At 37.2% G+C, this 19,479-nt stretch overlaps 1 long non-coding RNA gene across 2 annotated transcripts; it reads right to left on the reverse strand.

Annotated features, from left to right (window-relative positions):
• Positions 1 to 882: 882 nt before the first annotated feature.
• Positions 883 to 18,904, reverse strand: LOC124379839. Of its 2 annotated transcripts, XR_006924537.1 has the most exons (5): positions 18,569 to 18,904; positions 18,189 to 18,276; positions 17,248 to 17,361; positions 17,077 to 17,144; positions 883 to 4,530 (listed from the first exon to the last, which is right to left on the reverse strand). It is a non-coding gene; the product is annotated as an uncharacterized LOC124379839 (long non-coding RNA). The 2 variants fall into 2 exon arrangements; XR_006924538.1 differs by lacking the exon at positions 18,189 to 18,276.
• Positions 18,905 to 19,479: the final 575 nt, after the last annotated feature.

Consider the following 19,479-nt stretch of genomic DNA (forward strand, 5'->3'; position numbering starts at 1 on the left):
AATAAAAAAAACTGTAATCGCTGGTTACAGTGATAATTCCACATGCGTTGTATATATGTGTGTGGAAAGATGGCCATCACACCCATACGTAGTTCTTCACCAAACTTGAGATATTCAAAATCTTTTTTGACACAATATAAGCATTTTTACACAAGATGCCAATGTGTTTTATAAAGTAAACAGGCTTGTAATAAAGTGAATGTTAATATCATTGACATTTTAAATGGTTTATGCACACAATTTATGCACTAGACAGCCTTCTCGTGACTAAAACAACATTCATTGTGGACATTCTTTTTGAAGCAAATTGGTGCCTCCTGTCTGAAACAAGGCCACTCCTGAATTCCCACCATTTATTCTGTCACATTAAATTTACTAAAAACAGCAGGGAACCCTCTAACATTCCTTTGTACCCTTTCCCTCACTGTACAAACTGCTGAATGCGGATGGGAAGAAACATGGCGATGAGATTTTGACTTGTCTTGGCTGGCCCGATAACCTGTCAAAAGAGAGCGCTAATGGACCAAGTCCCTGTGTGTATGTCACACAAACATTTCTGCTGTCACAGCACTTTATCATACACACACCCACTGAAAAAAGGCGAGAGATAGAGAAGGTAAATAGACTTCTAGCACTAGCTCTTCACACTTGTGTCCTAGCAACATGTCCCTCAGTGTATACCCCGTACACAGCTCGGCCTTCTCACACGGACGAGGCACGATTGATGGTATTTCCCAGGCATTAGTGTTTAATAGAATTTTTTGAATAGAAGTTTTCAATTTCATGACGTATTTGCTATTTTGGTTTCCACAAAATTTTAATAACTTTCCACATTTAATAACAAAAAGAAAATTTGAGTCTTGAGGTTGAATTTATTTTTATTTATTCAGAGATTTACCTATATGGTAAACCCAGTATTAAAAAAAAATATTTGATTTGCTTTGTTTCTTTATAGATTTATCCACTGTCTTTTTACAAGCATCTAAAAAAAGCAGATACAAGAAAGAGACTTGGGCCAGGATCATTTTGCAGCAGGGCCAGGAGTGTCAACGTCCCAAAGGTCCACATCGCCATTGCTTGACATAATTCCATACAAATCGCTCCGGTCCTGTAATAGAGACATTCAAAATTCCCAGTGGACCTCCAGCCCTCGCACCACTTCTGTCTCGTGCTTTGCTGGGCCACTCTTCAAATAAGGCAAACCAGGGGGAGTAGTTTGACCCTCACATCAGACACACGCACACATACACACTTTCTTATCCTGAACTGAGGGGACTGAATTATTTATGCTTATACTGAAAAACATTCTTGAGGCTTGATAATCTTTGAAAGAAGTATTGAAAATATATCGGGAATTTTAGGTGATATAAAGATAACCCTGCTAAAGGTTTCTCTATTAACACAATAATGACACTCTTATGCAATTTTATAGGCAGCCCTAATGTTTAATCAGAAATATTTCAACTTCAGAACCAATCTATAATTTAAAAAAAATGCTCAGGCTATTTTATAGCTGAGCTTGTGTTTCCCAAACTTGATTTCGCACAGTTTCCCACAGAGGGCCAACATTTATGTTTGGGGATTATGGGGCATAGGGGGATTTTTGGATATAGCAGCAATTTGGTTTATCTGTTACTAAAACCTGCAATGATCCTTTTAGATTACAAAATCCTTGATAAGACAGTTACATGACTAAATGAAGCCAGCAGTTCCTTTTCAATGATTATCCATTAGTGATTAATTCATGGTTATTAATAAATGTCAATTCAGATGGAAAATATTACTAGTGGTCATATAATAGAAGGTAAAATACAGTGCAGTCGTTCCGGACCCATTCGCATGCAGTCTGTCAAATCCCACAACTAATCTGGCAATAATTACATCACCACATCACCTCATCTTCCCATGTAAAATGAATCCAAACCACATAGAGCTTCAATTTATATAATATCAAGTTCTGACTTCAACTCTAATGAATGCATTTGGATGATTTAGAATGCTGACTACACCCCAGACTTCATCACCTCATCCACATCAGTACCTGACTTTACTAACACCCTTGTGGTTGAATGAACACAAATCTCCACAAACACACCCAAAACATCCCAGAAGAGTGGACGGTATTAAAGCAGAAAATGGAAACTTAATAGTGACCACAAGCTTTTGTCCATATAGTGTATCAGACACGTTTTTCAAACATTTTTTTGTTGTTGGCTTTTAATAGTATGCAGTCACTAAATGTACTATTCAGACCAGATAGTGTAAATAAAAATAATAAAATAAATGTGAAAAAATAGAAGTGATTGGATAAACTGCACCAAAAAAGCCTCATGATTAGAAAACTTCAAACTGCCATTAGCTTCCTACAGTATTTTTGTAATTTCTTAGTTCAATTGTAAAATTCCTTGCTGGCTATGAATCCAAACTATGGTCCACTAGTTGACAATGTTTATTTAAGGGGTCCCCAGGGACAGGTTTGGGAAAATATTAGCCAATAGCTTTAAACAGAAGGTCTAAGTCTCCCAAACAAAAGTCCTCAGGCATCCTTGTCTTAAGTGAAGTGAATTTCTAGAGGTACCAAACTGACAAATACACAAACAGTTTCTGATGTTGAACAGCTCACAAGACAGGCTTTTAGACCTGCTGGAATGACAGTTGGGGGAATAGGCTGTGCAGGAACAAGGCGGGGGTTGAGGGCAGCCATGCAACTTTAAAGAGACAACACAATACAAGAACAGTTTGTTTTCTGAGAGACGTGGAGAGACAGACAGACAAAGGAGGTGCACAGGAGGGAGAACAAGAGAAAGACATTACACTTTCTTTTTTTTCCTCTCCAAGCAAAGCTACAACTCTTTTTTTTTTTTTTGCCATTTGACTCCAACTGTGATCTATATCTGTCAATAAAATCTTACAGCTCTTCAATGTCTTTATTAACATGCTGGGAAGGGTCTTATTTCGTTTCATGAAATCATATAGTGCAAATGGAATGTTTTTTATGTTGATTTATGGGTTCTTCTACAGAACAAAGTACATCAGATAAAAAAGAGGCAGTGGTTTGCTCTGTAGCCAGTGCTGTCCCAGTATTGCAGGAGGTCTGGCTTAGCTGCTTCTGCATGCTACAAAGAGTCCAAGCACTCCAACAACAACAGAAAAAGCAATAAAAAGCATTCATCATGAAGGCTCGGTGAGTGCGGCAATTCATTCCGAGGGCCAGCGAAAAGAAATATCATCAATATTTGACATTGTTTTATGGAGAAGCTACTTGATTTCATCCCACGACGCCCGAAATGACCACGAATGATCAATTACCATGGCTGAGATTTGTGTGCATTTCTGTACACAGCTTACGGGGCTTCTGTTGCCGGACACGGCCTTTCCTGCAGATGTTTATTCCGGCCAGTGCCAGTTGGCCATGCACAATAAATACGGTGTGTGGAAGGTGTGCAGATTGGAAAACTGCAAGAAAGCCAGAAACGGAGTAGTGTTGAGATTAGGATTTGGTAGCTGTGGTGGCTGTGCGAGTCTACAGAGGTTTGATTTGTGGATCCAGAAGACTAATGAAGTGGTCGGCATGCCACCCGGCTTCTTTTGCAAGATCAATTCGGCGGCGTATGGCGGCGGCATGTTTTATGAATGATGGAGACCTCCTCAGGCCATCCATATACCTGAGCCTCCACGTCACCGTGGGGCCCCGTGGCACCGGGAGGCAGAGATCCGGCCATCCTTCTTGTTTGCAGCACAATACATTATGGCCGAGCGGGCGACATCAGCGCTAACTGCTGAGAAAGACAGAAAATAGTTAATGACTTTGTGATCTCTTGCTGGAAGCGTTCAAAATGAGCGTTCTGTCCAGCGAGAGGCTTCAGACAGGAATCCATGCTGATAGTTATCGCCTCAATCCAGTTAGTGGCAGCTGACTGCTTGCATTAATGCGTGGTAGCTTTTAACTTTAAATGATTCCCAAAGCAGAGTTTTCAGCAGGTCACACATTTTAAAAACGGCTCAAATAGCGGGATTCATTGCTCTGACCTCTGGATTGAGAAAAGACAGAGATTTTATGCATGTGTTTGGGTAATGAGAATAGTTTACCATATTTAATGTCATTTTAATGCACTGTGTGAATTCAAAGGGTAATGGTGTGTTTGTCTAGGTGATTAAGTGCTATCTCTCTCCATGTGACACTGTTGAACCTTGCGATAAAACAGGACTGGGGACGGATAGGAGGGCTGGAGGAAAGGTACAGCCAATTTTGCATCTTTTTATCACCTACAAAAAATGAAAAAGAAAATCTCATTATAATTATAAGTTATCTGCGGTTTAATATGTAAAGCAGTGTTTTAGGTGTGAGCAGCAACACCCTTTGGATGGCCTCGTCTGGCCTTCTCCACAAGCATGTGTCAATAAGAAAAATCTGATGGTGGTTTCGGGTATGGAGCTCGCGGAACCCGCGCTCATCTGAAGGGTCGATGGCATTTTGAAACAGGAACATCATACATAAAGATGTCATGAGCGCTGCCTCCTGCAGAGCGGCTGAAAGGGAAAAGTAGAGCACAATGAATACTTGCCAGAGTTTTCTGGAAGTGATGAAATTTAAAGGCCCTCCTTTTTCTTTTCGCTTAGATTAAAGTGAAAAAAAAGGGAGGAGAAGATCGAGAAAGCAAAAAAAAGAGAAAGAAACAGAGACAGAAACAGAAAAAGCAGCCTGCTCAACCCTTATACTGTTAATCTGAACTTTGAGATTGATTGACTCGGGCTGTCAGTAAATCAGGTGAGGCCTGACAGGAGTCTTCTTTTATGATAATCTGCATGTCAGGAGCGAGCAGGTTATGCAGACGGGGGAGACGAAGAAACACCTCTCCACCTATCAATCGAGCTCAGCTCCTCACGCGAACCCAATTCGGTGCAGAATGAGAAAACAGGGGGGAAAAAAAGATAGAAAATGTACCAGGGACTCGTGATTGTTTCTGATATCTAAAGTGGATAAAGCCAGATATGTTATCAATAAATGTAATCGAATGGGATGGGATGGTGATATGCCTGTTCTCGCTGCCTGCCTTGACGTCTGTACAAGTATTTAATATTGCATGTTTCACTGACATCCTTCTCATATACTGAGTTGTCAGTGCATAGACAATGAGACTTATATTCTCTTGCTGTCTGTGCGTTTCCTCGGGTCCATCTTTTTTTTCAAGTTTTTTTTTTACAGAAATGCATATATGGATCTATAGGCAATTCAAAGTGGGTAACTTTTATTAAAGCATTCAATATATTTTTCCCATTTTCCTAAATTCAATAGGCTTCAATTCACGCTTATTTTTAGATCCTGTGATTTGGCACAAATCGGTGACAGATGAAGCAGCTTAATCCATGGTGTTTGAGGCCTTATGCATCTTTATGAGATAACAGCACTGCTGTATTGCTGAATGCTTTCAGATTTCATAAATGGAAACATTAACCACTTAACTACCTCTACAAATCCTGGGTCTGTGACTGAAAAGGAAAGTTAAGGAAGTTAAGAAACTTTATAGTTTTGACTAAAAGGTTTGTAATGGATCTTTTTGGATTACAAACAGATAGTAAATTGAAATAATCTTTTTTGACATCTGTATTCTTAAGAGATTATCAGAAAGGGGGTCCAAATTAGGAAACTTGTGAAGCTTTAAACCTATGATAAAATAATATTTTTTTTTTATATAAAAGAATTTACCAAGTATTCCTTGCTAATCAAATTGTATGTTTTTTGGTAGAGAGGTTGAAGAAGATATGAGAAACTCATGTTCTCAGTCATGTTTACATCGCTGACTCCCTCTGTCCCATCCACGTTAGCAATACTGCATTGTAGCTTTCTGTAGCCTTGCTTGCTGTTAGCTTCATAGGCTAGCCTGTGGTGTCTGAGCGCCAGGAAATGATACACCAGTGGTAGATTAAAAAAGCCACACAATTGGCTGAAGATGGCACAAAATGATAAAAAAAATAACTATTGATTGTCACCAAAAAGATAAAGTAGCGAGACTGTTGAAAATGTAAGAAGTAGAGAGTACAGATATTTGTGTAAAATATGTAATGAGTTAAAGAAAAAAGTATTTGTACTTTATTACTTTCCATTTCTGTACAAAAGTATGATTTTATGTCTGTCAAATTCTGTGATCTTTGGTGGTCTAAATGGAATCGAGGTGATTGAAAGGGGGTCTTATTAGCAAGCTTTCAATTAATTAAATTATACATGTGTACTTAGTGTTCAAGCATGTAACACACAAACTTGGTGTAAGACCTTTCTACAGGTGTTAGCAATTGCGTTAATTATGGTTTCATTTCGTTCAGGTGTACAAGAGCCAGAGTCCGGCTAATTCTTATGTACAGGGGGAGGTCACAGTAAATATCTGACACTTTAACCTATAAAAGCTGTTTTTCTGGCATTTTTTATATATTTTTTAATACTGCATATAAATTTCCTCATTTTTTGCTTGTATTCTACTAAAGAGTTGTAATAATGAAATGTAATGGTGGGCTTTTGCACCATTCTATAAATATATAGTTATTTGCTTCCAATTAAAAAATTCTTTATATAAAACATATTTACATATTTGTAATTTTAGTTAATTTTAACTTTCCAAGAGTTAAAATCATTGCAAATATTTGAGAAGTTTAAACAGGGTAATAAAAATGCCAAATGTATATTATATGTATATATTAAATATGAACATGTATGAATAGTCAAACATTTATCCAGAGGATTATATATAGAACACTTGTATTAAGCTATGAACCCTTGAAGAAGCCGTATATTTCTTCTAGACACACACACACACACCCTGAACAGTCCTTTGCTTTTTCATCCCAGCTGCAGTCTATTAGTGTTTGTGCTCCTCCAAGTAAAACCACTTTTTAAAATAGTATAAATATACAATCAGACACACATGCACTTTTTCTTTTCTAACATGGCGATATTCATGTGAATGCATGCGCACAAAAAAAAACATAAACACACACACACTCACACAAGCCAGTCTTACAGGCAGGTCTTTCAGAGCACACGCTGGCACGCTCGTGCACATGCGTGAACGCAGGCACGCAAACAGCTGAAAGCAGTCTACGAAGAGAAGATTGACCACAAGATAACTCTGCAGCAGTGAAGCCCTCTGTTGTTCCCCTGAGTGTTCTTACATTTATTTTCCTTTATATATTATTCAAAGTTAAAATAATTAATTCAGGATATTAAATCAAGATGTTGGAAATGAATCCAATCCCTCTTCCAGGCTGGCTTTCAGTCCAGTAACTGGCTTTTGTTGAGGCCATCTTTAGCAGAGAGGCTTGCTGAAGAACTCGCATGCCACCTGATTGGCTGCTCTTTTGCTCTATAACTAATAACTATGTAGAAATGGATGCTGTTGTTTTTTTGGGGTTTTTTTGTGGTAATTTAGCTTTTAAGTTTTAACTCCTACTGTGAAACGTTTCTTCTACAACCATTTAACATGTGATGCACGGATTCAAAATGACTGTGGTAAGAAAAACTGCAACACAGTCTAATTTAGTGTCTGATCCAAATCTATATCTGTGTTTCAGTGAAGATACATCGTGACAGTGTCCAATGTTAAAAGAACTATACGAATCAAATTGATTTCTATTTTTAAAGCATTTAGTGCACGTGTTATTTTTATAATATAATGACAATAAAAAATAGATAGGTAGAATAATATCTAACATGGAAAGATTCTATTATTCATTTTAAAACATTTTATGAGTTTTATGGTACACAAATTTCGTACAGAGCGTATGGTTTGCTACACGTGTACCGAATGCAATTCTTTTTTATATGCGGAACATCTCAAATCCTCACAAAGTTCCTTCAGGAAAGTATTAAGTGGTGGACCGCAAGTTTGTTTAGTCTCTGCCTTGCACTTTGAGTGCATATTTTTATTATTATTATTTAACTTCGAAACATACCCAGCAATGCCAGGGGTATAAAAAAGTGAAAAGTGTCATTGTGGCTTCTCACTCCATAACGGAAATAAGATTTGTTTTGCGCATGCATGAAAACGCTAAAAATCCATATCTCAAGCATTAGCCGCTAACCACTTTCTGGTTAGCGGTTAATGCTAGAGATATGGATTCTTTAGCATATTATGTCCAACTTCAAAAATGTCTTTTAAATAGACAAAATCCTGGCAATCCGGCATATTAAGGGATTGAATGTATGAAGGATGGAAGGAATGAATCTTTTTAAAAATAAAAAATTTAATGTAAAACATACACACACATACATTCACATCTGTATTCCCCAAATGGAGTCTAACAAGTGTAAACTATTACATTTTTGCATTTATACATTTTTTTTTATCAATTTAATTTGTTGCAATTTAATTAATCACTCAATTTAAAAAGTGTATTGCATTAATTTGATTTATTCCATTTTATTTCTATAAATAAATAAATAAATACACTATATATATATAATTGGTTAAACTGTAGAATCCTAAGTATAAAAATTTTTACCAACATATTGAATGTTGTAAATCTGGCATGCTCTCCTTTTAGTCAGGCATTAAATAAACATATACTGTCTGACTTGGAAAACTGAAACCTTGATGTCTCTGTGATCTGTATATTATTGTATTGTTTATGTGCTTTCTTTCTCCTGTCTCCCCGACACACTGGCTACCATGTTTATGGGAAATCGGCTCCTCGTCCCGTTTCCCTCGGCAAATCGATACTCTTGTGAGATGACACCGTAGTGGACTTATCGTACTTTATGACGATGGCTAGCTAATTTTGGAATGGGACACTATTTTCTTCCTGCTCTTTGGTGACGAGCACAGTATAGTTTTGCATTAAAAATGTCAATCAGGCTAGAAGCGGGGTTTTGGTCCAGGGAGGACGGACGTAGGGTAAATTTATTAATGGAAAATGTATCTATATACTCTTAGAGACACTCTTAACCCCAAATCTGGATGGGGTAATAATTCCAGGTTATTAAAGTGACAGTATGCTGAAGCACTCACAGAGGTAAAGAATGTAAGGGGCTGGACCTGTCTATTAGTGGGTAATATTTCATACAAACACACACACACACACACACACACACATACACACACAATCTAAGTGAGACCTCACCATGCATACAGAGCCACATGAAGATGACCAAAGAGTGTCATGGGTCATAAGGCACAGACATACACACACACACATACACATGAAAAAATGAGCCAAGAGAGACAATCATTGCACATATCCCAGGATGAGAGCAGGGAGATATGGAGGTCATAAAACACACACACACACACACACACACGGACAAAAATGCCATATTTATAAATTACACAGGGTCATGTACAGCGTTTCTCTATATTTTATCTTTATATTTTCATATATTTCAATTTTACTCACCAAGTACACTCTCCATAATTTAGTCTCATGCTAAATAAACTTTTCATTTTGTTTGCTTCATGAAATCCGATCAATTAAATCATATATCGTAGTAATTCTTTCTCTCCATAAATTGTCCTCGGCATCTCGCATCTTTCCCAAAAATCCCGCTTCTAATTGTTTAATCCGCTCTGAGACTTTTATAGATTTATCCGTATTCTTCGTGATACTGTAAGGTTCTCTGAGCTCTTTTGAAAATGACAATCAATATGTGTCCTAGACATCACCGTGAGTAATTGCTCTAATTAGCACGCATTGGTAATTTCATATTAATAGTCTGGATGCAGGAGAAGGCGTTTTTTTGATTTCCATCAAACTAAAATGCTGCTTATTTTCTAAACACTACGTCACTCGAATGCTGAAGCAGAACTACCAAACGTGCACACACTGTACGCCAAGGCGGGCGGGTTCACGTGCAGCCAACACGGCCTGGTTTTCCAGTCACGTCAGTGGTGTGAGTTAAAGGCTGCGTTGTGACATTGAAAGACCTGTCGAAATTGTCTGGTGTTATATTGTGTAAGCTTCCCCTGCCATTAGCTTACGCTGACCTTTCCTGCAGCTTCCTTCTGTCAGACCTCCCCCTCTTTTCTCATACTAGGAGATGTGTGAATGTGTGTGATGTGTGTAGATTTTTTGATTTGACTGAATTCGTTTCTCTTGCAACTGTTGCTTGAGACGGGCCGCGATCGTTGGAATGCAGTCGGAAAAAATACTCGACACGATTTTAAGGCATCGTCATGCATGTACTGGACGAAGCCGACAGACATTTGTCATCATTTTTTTATTTCTTTCAACTTGATGTGCCATAATTGGGGATTAATTTGAGAGCAGTGCAAAGAAATCGATAATGAATTAATGCAAGGACGGAGGAAGTCATTAACGGCAATAAAGACAGAGGTGATGATGGAGACGGCATCAGCAGACAGAAAGACAGACAGGGGAGAAAAGGGGAGAGAGACAGAGAGAGAGAGAGAGAGAGAGAGAGAGAGAGAGAGAGAGAGAGAGGTGAGATGATGAGACAGACTCCAGGAAGGCTGGTGTCAATCCAACAATGTCATTATAAAAATTTTGCACAATTAAAGCAAGTCAAAGGAAAGCATTGCTGTCAGAGTAGCGTCTGATCTAGGTCATTTGGCAGAAACATTTCCTGCCAAGCCCTGGCTATAACTGATGACTTATGGTGTGTGTGTGTGTGTGTGTGTGTGTGTGTGTGTGTGTGTGTGTGTGTGTGTGTGTGTGTGTGTGAATATTATAATTAATTAGAAATTATATTTTTGGTACATGGTCATTTTTTAGAATATATGTCCTTCAATCTAAGGTCTGATTTCACTCCCATTTCTAGTGCCAGATTAAACTAATTAACCACAAGACAATTTTACTAATTCGACAGCTGACACGTGAATGCGCTGACATATAAATACATACAGTGCCTGCCAAAAGTTACGGCTAGTCTTTTATCATGTTCCTTTTATTTATATACAAAAACCAGCTAATTTAATTATTTACTTTGACCAAACAAATATATACATTTTGCAAATGCTAAACTTTATTTTCACTGAAAAATCCTGCATTTATAACAGACGTTGTAAAACTTGCTAAAGATGATATTCACTACTTAAATATTTCTTTCTGACCTTGTGATCCAGTTCATCCCACAGCAGATCAGTAGGATTTAGTTTAGGATTCAGTAACACGCTAGCTGACTGTTTGCTTTCTAAATAAAACTTACAGAGCATTTTGTATAGTGAAGTTTCAATTAGCATCAGTCCAGTTGGAATTGTGTGGTGTTCATTTAGTTCCTCTCAAGGTTTCAGAGTCTCAGATGGTTTTCCTTGTCACCTCTGGATTTTTACATTTACACTTTTACATTTACATCTCTGCATTTTACATTTATGGAATTTTTTTAGGATTATCATACCATTTGGTGGACGCCCCAATCCAGAACTACTTATACAGTGAGGAAAATAAGTATTTGAACACCCTGCTATTTTGCAAGTTCTCCCACTTAGAAATCATGGAGGGGTCTGAAATTGTCATCGTAGGTGCATGTCCACTGTGAGAGACATAATCTAAAAAAAAAAATCCAGAAATCACATAGTGTAGTATATAATAGTGTAGTGTAGTATATAATAGTATAGTGTAGTGTAGTATGAAATAGTATAGTGTAGTATAAAATAGTGTAGTGTAGTATATAATAGTATAGTGTAGTGTAGTATGAAATAGTAAAGTGTAGTATGAAATAGTATAGTTTAGTGTAGTATATAATAGTATAGTGTAGTGTAGTATGAAATAGTGTAGTGTAGTGTAGTATAAAATAGTGTAGTATAAAAAAATAGAATTAGAGTTCATTATTTTAAAGGTTTTAGTTCAAAACCAGAAGAAAACTAATTTCATGATTTTAACCAAAAATGCTGGAGCTTTTAGATAGTCGCAATGCTGCAATCTGTTGCTATCTCAACCTCTAAACACCTCTCCAAACTCAAACCAATAGCCGCTGATCCACTCTCTGACTGCAAAACATTAATCTACATGGCTTCATCCTAAGGTGATTGTTGTCCTTCATAATAACTGCTAAAGTTCTACAGTGCCGGGATGATTGACGCACGGTAGATGCTGAACACACAGTTGCGTGCGTGATACACAGCCTCGAACACTGATTCAGCCCATAAAGCTGACACGCAGACTGACGAGCCGCAGGCGTTTGGACTGGGTTAATGGAGAACGGGCCAAGGCTCGGGGTAATGTTGTTGGATAAATGATTATTGATTAGATAAAGGTTGAGTTAATCATTAGCCTTCATCCGTTTTACCCACTGACTCTGACCTTTCCCTTCACACTGCAGTTTTCCATATGATGATTTGATCATCTCGCTTTCTTCCCCTCCAGCTCGCTCAATCTCTCTCTCTATCCATGACAGAAAGAACGAGGGATGACCAAAAGAATGCATTGTGCAGCATTTTTATAATACTCTGTGTACTATATATATATATATATATATATATATATATATATATATATATATATATATATATATATATATATATTTAGGTATTAATTACTAATGATAGATTTTATCATTAAATTAAATGGAAGATTTGGGAATGCAAGAGAAAGAGCTGAAAAAAAGAAACAACAGAAAGCATAATCAAGTGTATATCAAATATATTTCTATGTTTGATTACAATCTTTTTTTTTCATTTACTTTTTCTAAATCGAATTCCGCACTAACAGCTTTATAATACCCACATATAGAGCTGTCATCTGCTGAGCACTTTAGTGTGTTTGCACTTCACATTTACAGCATGTGTCTGTGTGTATATGAGAGAGTTCTCGGCTTGTTACGACACATTAAAATCCGGTTTCTATAGCAGCTGTATTTATTGAATTACTCTGAATTTCCCTCTTAATCGACAGCTAACCAGCTCCAGAAGCTTTCTCCCATCTGGGCGCAATCAGCGCAGGAAATCCGTCGCTTCCCTTTTCTTCTATTTATTCACAAACCCATGCTGGAATCGCGATGTTTATTTAAAGTAATGCTGCACAGAGAACTACCGCGCCAAGGGAAGAAAATGAAACGTTTTCACACAGAATTACATTTTCCCAAAACAATTGTTTCTGCCACTGATCCCTTTTCAAAAAGGGCCTGGCTCTGCTGCGATCGAGCAAAACTGCAGCACGGCTTCGTTCCTACACTCCGCCTTTATTATGTAGAATACGAAGGCCTTTTGGTCAGGTTTTTGGTATTCAGTATAGAATGAGGATAAATCCTTAAAAAGTTCACATTTACTATAAAGTACTGAGAGTTAATGGTTCAGAGCAGACAATGTTCTAGATTTAATTTTTTACATGTTGTATTGTTGTGCATATGTGCTGTATTTTGGGCGTTGCATAGGCCATGGTGCTTACAAAAATGTGTCATTTTTTTATTTGACCAAAGTGCATGCTATGTTCAACATTTGCTTCAACATCATGTTTGGACTTTGAACATCGGCCCACACATCACTTCGTCATTTATTATTTTCAAATCTCAACATATGTTGAGCACGGATCCACACATGTACTCTGGCCAAAAATGAAAAATAAAGTGCTTGTAGTGGTCAAAGAGCTACACATCAAGCGTTTTATCAGTTTTTTAAAACATGTTGTGGAGTGTCCACATTTAATCCCTGTTATCATGTACGTCCATTTTTTTCCCGGATTGATGAATAAGGCAAAAAAATGCAGCATGTAATGTCAGAGAGAAACCACAGAGATGTCTATTTGGAGGACTTTTTCATGTTTACTTTTAACTTAAGAATTTTACCTCTGATTGTTATGAAGCATTGATGCTAAAGACTCCCAAAAATACCAAGTAAACAGATCTGGAATTAAGTTTACATTTATTGATGGCCTTAATGTGCCTCATAATTCCATGTGTAAGCTAAAAAAAAAAAAAAAAAAAAAATAATAATAATAATAATAATAATAACACTGTGATTACATCATCAGCATCTGTAATACATTTTTATTTTCACGAAATAAAATATATAAATATATATGTGTATATATATATATATATATATATATATATATATATATATATATATATATATATATATAGGGACTGATTTTCAAACTATTGATATAAAATTATAAAACCCTTTCAATTTTATTTATTTTGCACTGCTCTCTGTGTATTATCTGGATTTATTACATTTGTGAAATGTTATTTCAAATTTCAAGAAAAGGAGTGAGACATCTATTGGTAAGTATTGAACACAAAAGGCAAGCTGCTTTCAAATGTACTTTTTTTTTTTGTTTTTGTTTTTTAGTGCACCTGATGTTATCATGTCCTGAAACACCAGCATCATGTCCTGAGACACGACACAAGAAATAGTGGGTTCATGTGCTTTAATTATAAACATTTCACAACACAAAACATGTGCAAACAAATAAAGAAAAAAGTGAAAAAGTGGACAGTAGAGGAAAAAAAGCTTGTAGCTTTGAAGTGTTGTGTGTTTGACAGACAGGCCAAAGCCTCAGCCTCATGAAAACATAAGCTGCTCAAGCGGTTCTTTATGATGATGAAAACCATATGGATGTAAGTTACACAGCTTAAATAAGCATTTGCACAACTTGCTGGCCAACTCTGCACACCCGGCTGACTAAGAAAATAATTAGGATTCGTGAGTAGGGGCAAAGCACAGAGTCTAATACCTCTTACACACCTATGTAGAACCACACACACACACACACACACACACACACACACACACACACACACACACACACACTTGTGTGCACATGCTTGTGTTTCAGCTTTTCATTGAGCTCAAATCCAGACTCACACATGCAACCAGTGACTCCAATTTTCTTAAGAAATCTATTAAACTTTGTCAGTGAGGTGTTAATGTCAGCTTTCTGTACAGACGAGTAATAAACGTTATATATTGCGATTTTTGTAGCACCGCAAAGCTGTAAGTATGTGTTAATCCAGCAGCATGATATTTTACAGTCATAAAGCCAGCAAGGCTTGTTTTTCTTTTTATTTCTTTTTCTTTTTTCAAAGCATGAGCTTGTGTGGATGGAAATGCATTTGATGTGCCACCCACATCCTGTTCTTTCCTGATCTCCTGCAGTCTCAAGCACACTCACAATTATTTACTCAGCCCTCTTCGTTCCTGTCCCTTTCTTCCTTTTCTTCATTTCCATTTCCTTGTGTGGTCTCTCTCTCTTTTTCTTTCTATCTCTCTCTCTCTTTCTCTCTCTCTCTCTCTCTCTCTCTCTCTCTCTCTCTCTCGTATTCTCTGTCTTTACTTTTTGTTCCTTCGGTAAATATTTCATTCGCTCGTCCACACGTGTTTCGTATTGTGACGCGTCATTTAGCTGTAGCAAAGTGGAGCAGGCCACACTTTCATCTCCGCCGAAAGAGCGAGCAAGCGAGCCGATAGAAGGATGTAACCGTGATGGGGTGTGAAAAGGTGTAGACGACAGGAGCTGATACCTAAATGTGCTTCCTGTGTTCTGCCTACCCAGAGCTGTCAAAGCCCACTTCAGGCTAGGCAGCCCTCTGATGGTGGATGTGTGCACGTCATGGTGATGAGATGGTGATCATGATGGGTTTGGGTGTGTGTGCGTGCATGAATGGAAAAATAAAAGAAGAAAGATGTGGAGAAAGACAAAAGATGAGCGGGACTTCGAGTGTGCAACAATAGGAAGCGCGTTGTCTCAGACAGTCTCAGACAGACAACACGTCTGCTCTTGTGTACATGATCTCATTGCCTGTGCTGAGTCTAATATTTCTATATGTAAAGTGAACTCACTTTACTGTTCATGCATGCCTTTATACCTGTCGGATATATAAATGTAGATGTCTATAAATATAAGAGGATGAGTGTTAAGGTTTAAAAGAAATAGCGGATGATTAGGTGTGTAGTATACTGTATAAGTGTGAGAATATAAGGATATGTGAAGTCTTTTGAAATGAATAATGAGAACATTTAATCAAGTGAAGCGTAGTTTTCGTGAGTGAGAAAAATGACAAGAATTGAGCGATTTCACCGGTGTCTATCTACCAACTTTATAAACGCAAATAAGAGTAGGTGTATATATATATATATATATATATATATATATATATATATATATATATATATATATATATATATATATATGTGTGTGTGTTGGAAAATACCCCACATTTCCAATATCTGTGTTTGATTATAAATAAAGCAAATTTTCTGCTGCTGGTTAAAAGCCAAGTTCTTAAAAAAATTATTCGTCATTTAAAGGTTATCAGGCAGCATAAAAGAATGTATGAGTTTAGTGCCTATAAGCTTCTTCCTTATAACTGTAAGTTGTTTGTAATTGAAATTGTAAGTATCTCTAATGATTGAGCAGGTGCCAACTGTAGCAATGAAAAACTCCCTAAGATGGCATCCATCATGGTTGAGGTGTTCTGTTTAGTGATAGACGCTATGCAGAGTTGTTCATGCAACCTGTGGTCCTGAGCTATTGTAGTAGACTGCTGATAGACTTTTGATATTGATTACTAATGGATAACATATAATAATTGATATTAATGAAATTATTTGATTTATTGTTGACCTTTCCAGCAAGTTGGGTTCCAACTCACAACTCCAGCATCTTAGAGTCAAATCTGAGCATCTTTGAGTCAAATCTGAGCATCTTTGAGTCAAATCTGAGCATGTTCTAGTGAAGTTTCTTGTTCCCCAGTATCCATGTGGTTTACTCCATACTTTTCAGTCTCCTTCCAATGCTCTAAACATGCTATTAGATGGACTCTAAATTGTCCCAAGATTAAGATGATGGTGTGTGTGTGTGTGTGTGTGTGTGTGTGTGTGTGTGTGTGTGTGTGTGTGTGTGTGTGTGTGTGCATGATGTTCTGTCGTCTATACCCATAACCCATTTTCCAGAAATACATTATGGGTCCGAATACCACCCTGAGCAAGATAATGTGTCAACATAAGTTGAATATTACATCCCTTTCAACACACCCCACTTAATTTCTGATCTACATTAAATTAAATGAATGAATAAAAGCTGAATCAGACTGAACAGCTTCACACTTTGAATCTAGTCATGAGTCAGAACAAGCACAAATATGAGTGTGTATCTAAATATATGAGGATTTTTTATCTTGTGGCTGCTGACCTTTTCTCCAAGATCACCCATAGATTATTGATCCTTGATCTTCATTTAGCTTGATTTAAATTTACACCCTGAAAAGCAAAGAAAGGGGAACTAATTTATTACTTGGTTAAGGATCATTCTTTGGAGTGGGAAATAACAATACATTTGTTTTAATGTTTTTTTTAAAGTTACCCGCAATTCTCATGCTTTCTCTCTGACCAACACTGAGAGAGTGTGCATGGCGTGATACTGAAGACCGGGAGAGTCGTGTTGGTCTGCGGAGGCTGTGAGGTGCTACTTTCTCACCTGTTTTAAAAATAGAGACAAAGAGGTCGCAAAGCTGAATTAATCATATGATTATAGTGTCCACTTAATATGGGTTTCCATGGCACCGGCTCTGCAAAGATTACATTCAGAGCTTAAGCACTGATTGGTGATGCATCGTCTGCCTTTATTTTTGCTCACTGGTTGAATACTGGCAAAATCATAATTACACATTAGGCTATTACAAATCATTCAAGGGTTGGTTAATTAAGCTCATTGTCCATTGTCATTGTTGTATAAATGACTAGGAATAAGGAGAAAAAAAAGTATATATATATATATATATATATATATATATATATATATATATGCACATGGATGAATTTGTGTATGTGTGCATGGTTAGGAAGTCATTATCCATTTAAGTCCAGACAAAAAGAAGTGTCTGTAGAGAGAGAGAGAGAGAGAGAGAGAGAGAGAGAGAGAGAGAGCGAGCACAGAAGAGAAATGGTAAGCGAGAGAGAGAGAGAGATACAGAGAGAGAGAGAGAGAGAGAGATACAGAGAGATACAGAGAGAGAAAGAGAGAGAGGTGACCAGGTGGCATCTTAAAATGCTTTTCAGCCTTTTAATGCACCTCTGTGTGCCAAAGTGTTCAATTATAAAGAAAGTAGCAAAAAAATACAATAAATAAAAAATAAAAAAACCTTTATGTACATTGGGTTGGTTTTAAAAAGCAAAGACATCAGTTTAGTTTTAGACCCAACATGAAAAGCAGCAATTTCACAAAAAAAAAAATTTGTGAGCTTTCAGTTTGAAAAAGGGTCCTGATGGAAATAGAAAACACAACTAATGTGAGTTACAACTCACCTGAGCCAAAGGCTAAGTGTGTATTCGTATATTCGTTCATCCCTTTTTTTTTCCTTGCTTGCTTTGGCCTTCTGTTTCTCTGATAAAACTTTAGGCAAAAAAACATAATAGCATACATAATAAATAAAAATTTTTTATATATATATATATATATATATATATATATATATATATATATATATATATATATGAAATACACTGTTCTTAGATGCTCTACTTTCTATGACTGCCACTGGTGCAAACATTTGCACTGAATGGAAAAACACACACACACACACACACACACACACACACACACACACACACACAAACAATTGTTATGTCACTATTGTCTCTCTCTACAGGGAGTTGTTAAAATGTGCATTATGCTTTGCACTTACACACACACACCCCACACTCCCTCTCTCCATCTCACGTTGTGTCTCTCTTTCTCTCAGCATGAGATCTTTGTCCTGTTTTGCAGCTGGATCTCTGACCCTCTGCGTTTGAGCATGTGACCTCTGACCCCAATACTTCCGCTTTAAAAGAGCAAGTCCCTCTATCCCTGCTGTCCTGCCAGCATTCTGCCATTGCTCTAAGGGAAAAAAAAAGGTGTGTGGATTTGGCTTAGAGAGTTTAGGTTATCGAGAAGTCTTGATGTCTTGTTGGTCCTCCCTGCTGCGACTAAAGGAAGCGCTCTGAGTTAAATCCTCTGAAAGCCCGAATGGAGAAGAGGAGGCAAGAGAACACAGTGAGCTCAGCTTATCAGCTCACTCCAAATCTCTTCCTAATTCTTAAGGGAACACTGCTTTAGATCTTTGGACAGACACATGCGTTATTAGGGTTCAAGAAGCACTGTAGATGAGGATGAAGCTGCAAAAACTATTTTGAACAGGTTCACAGTGACAATTGACACAATCCACTCCTAGTTACTAAAAGTTGGTTTTTTTTTCATAGCATTTTTGTTTTAGTGTTTTTTTTCTGTTTTTAAGAACAATTATAGCATTATGTACCTTTGCTACATAGTAACTCAGATTATGGAATTAGCAAACTAGCTTCTATGCTGTGTAGCAAGTCAATTAGTGCTAGCTTATTATTTACTGGACAACTAGCCTTTTTGCAAGAGCAAACCGTGCATTGTTGTAAATAGCAAAACAACTATTAGCATACGCTTATCAAGTATCAGCTAAAGAACCAGACCATGCGCTAGCATGCACAAGCTAACTAAAGAACAAAACATGCAGAGGTGGAGCTATTATAGACAAATAAAGTGGCGTTATATCACAGTACCATATGACCAAAAGTGGTTATT

The sequence above is a fragment of the Silurus meridionalis genome, chromosome 26 (genome assembly GCF_014805685.1).
Source record: "Silurus meridionalis isolate SWU-2019-XX chromosome 26, ASM1480568v1, whole genome shotgun sequence".
Lineage (NCBI taxonomy): Eukaryota > Metazoa > Chordata > Actinopteri > Siluriformes > Siluridae > Silurus > Silurus meridionalis.